The following is a 2886-nucleotide window of genomic DNA, read 5'->3' as shown; positions in this document are numbered from 1 at the left end:
CTAGTGAGATGACCCCAGTACCTCAGTTGAAAATGCAGAAATCACCGGTCTTCTGTGTCCTTCGTGCTGGGAGTTGGAGACTGGAGCTGTTCCTCGAGACTTTCTTAAAACTTGAAAAGTGTTGCCAAAGTCCTAAGTTAAGGATCTTGAGATGGGACGATGATCTTGGATTATCCAGGTGGGACAAATGCAATCACAAGGTTCCTTATAAGAAGCAGGCAGGGGGCTCAGAGAGTGGGAGAGGATCTGATCGCAAAAGAAGAGGCTGGGCCGGGTGCGGTGGCTCATGCCTGGAATCCCAGCGTTTTGGGAGGTTGAGGCAGGCAGATCATTTGAGGTCAGGAGTTTGAGACCAGCCTGGCCAACATAGTGAAACCCCATCTCTACTAAAAATATACAAAAATTAGCCTGGCATGGTGGCGGGCACCTGTAGTTCCAGTTACTAGGGAGGCGCTGAGGCAGGAGGATGGCTTGAACCCAGGAGGTGGAGGTTGTAGTTAGTTGAGATTGTGCCACTGCACTCCAGCCTGGGTGACAGAATGAGACTCTGAAAAAAAAAAAAAAGAAGGAAGGAAGGAAGGAAGGGAGGGAGGGAGGAAGGAAGGAAGGAAGGAAGGAAGAAAAAGAAAGAAAGAAAGCAGAGGCTGGAGGGATGCCAGGATGCCACGGAAAGGGCCAAGAGCCAAAGAATGTAGCTGGCTTCTGGAAGCTGCAAAAGGTAAAGAAATGGATTCACACCACCCCCCGGCCTCAACCCCCAGAGCATCCAAAAGAAACTGGCTCTGCTGCCATCTTGATGTTAGCCCAGTGAAATCCACTTTGGACTTCTGACCCCAGAACTTTTAAGATAATATTATAAATATGTGTTGTTTAAGTCACTTAAGTTTGTGGTCATTTGTTATAACAGCAATGGGAAGCTAATACAGATCCAAAGACAAAAACAAAACAAAAAGCAGAGAAGCAGGATGAGACTACGTGAGAAGAAGGTGAGCTCGCAGAAAGGACCAGCAGCCAGCTTTCCCACGGCCTGGCCAACTGCACTAAGCAGTCTGGATTTTATCTTCAAGGTGAAAGGAACCCAATGGAGAGTTTCAAGCAGGTCATCATACCTGGCTGATTACAGGTATAAGCCACCATGCCCAGCCTCTTTTCTTTTTAATGAATTCATTTACTGTATAAATTTGCCTCTAATGTTCACATTGTCTACATCCCAGAAGTTTTCATATATATTGCAGTTCCTTTGTAATTTAATATCGTATTATTTGTGTGTTTTCCTCTTTATCCATATGTTAAGTGTGATGCACTTATTTTTTGGTTTTCAGATATATTAAGGTGTACAGACTATATTTTTGTGGAATTATAATTTAACTGCATTGTGGTAAAAGAACCTAGTCTATATAAAGCTGATATTTAAAAATTTGGTTGGACTTCTTTTGGACCCAGCACATGGTGAGTTTTTAAAACCGTTTTATGGACACTTGTAAAGAATGCACATCATTTATTGGTTAGGTGTGGGTTGTCTTTATCTATCCATTTTATAAAGGTAATTAATTCTTTTATTCAAATATTCTATATGTTTGCTTTTTAAAAAAATCTATCAGTTTCTGAAACCTAATTCCTACCATTGTGGATGCCTCAATTTCTTGTAAACCTGCCTGTTTTGCTTTGGATATTTTGAGTCTACATATAAGCCCATGATTTTACTATCTTCCTTGCAGGTTGTTTCTTTTATTAAATTATAGTGACATTTAATATCCTATGGATCACCTGAAATTTTACTTTTTCTTAGATTTCTGCATTTTAGCCTTAGCTTGGTATGTTTTTCCATCACTTTATTTTCAAGTTTTCATTTGTTTTTATTTTAGATGTGCTTTATTTTGTATTTTATTTTTTGAGACAGAGTCTTGCTGTTTCACCCAGGCTGGAGTGCAGCAGCGTGATCTTGGCTCACTGCAACCTCTGCCTCCCAGGTTCAAGTGATTCTTATGCCTCAGCCTCCCAAGTAGCTGGGATTACAGGCGTGGGCCACCATGCCTGGCTGATTTTTATATTTTTAGTAGAGATGAGGTTTCACCATGTTGGCCAGGCTGGTCTCGAACTCTTGTCTCGGCCTCCCAAAGTGCTGGGATTACAGGAGTGAGCCACCGCCCCAGGCCTAGATGTTTATCTTTTAAGAAGCATATAGCTAGATTTTGTTATTCAATTTAATAATACTTCTTTTAATAGGTGCTTATTTTATTTAAGGATATTGTGATTATAGATATATTGGGATATTATCTTAGTCACTGGGGCAGTCACAGCCTCCCAAAGTGCTGGGATTACAGGAGTAAGCCACCGCCCCAGGCCTAGATGTTTATCTTTTAAGAAGCATATAGCTAGATTTTGTTATTCAATTTAATAATACTTCCTTTAATAGGTGCTTATTTTATTTAAGGATATTGTGATTATAGATATATTGGGATATTATCTTAGTCACTGGGGCAGTCACAGTAAAAATTATAAACTGGATGACTCACAAACAACGAAAAGGTATTGCTCACAGTTTGGAGGCTGGGAAGTCCGAGATGAAGGCACTGGCAGATGCGGTGTCTGGTGAGGTCTCCCTCTTCGGTTCATAGATGGGGCCTTCTAGCTGTGACCTCACATGATGGAAGGAGAAGGAAACTTCCCTGCAGCCTCTTTTAAAAGGGCATTAATCGCATTCACTGGGTCTCCACCCTCTTGGCCTAACCACTTCCCAGAAGTCCTACCTTTTAGTAATATCACATTGGGAGTTAGGATTTCACTATATGAATTTTGGGAGGAGACAAACATTTATGCCACAGCAGATATATTTCTACCACCTTATTTGGTGATTTCTGGTTGTTTTTTTTTTTTAGACAGAGT

The sequence above is a fragment of the Colobus angolensis genome, unplaced genomic scaffold (genome assembly GCF_000951035.1).
Source record: "Colobus angolensis palliatus isolate OR3802 unplaced genomic scaffold, Cang.pa_1.0 Scaffold300, whole genome shotgun sequence".
NCBI classification, from domain to species: Eukaryota; Metazoa; Chordata; class Mammalia; order Primates; family Cercopithecidae; genus Colobus; species Colobus angolensis.
The sequence above is the reverse complement of the archived record's forward strand: the minus strand, read 5'-3'. Positions refer to the sequence as shown.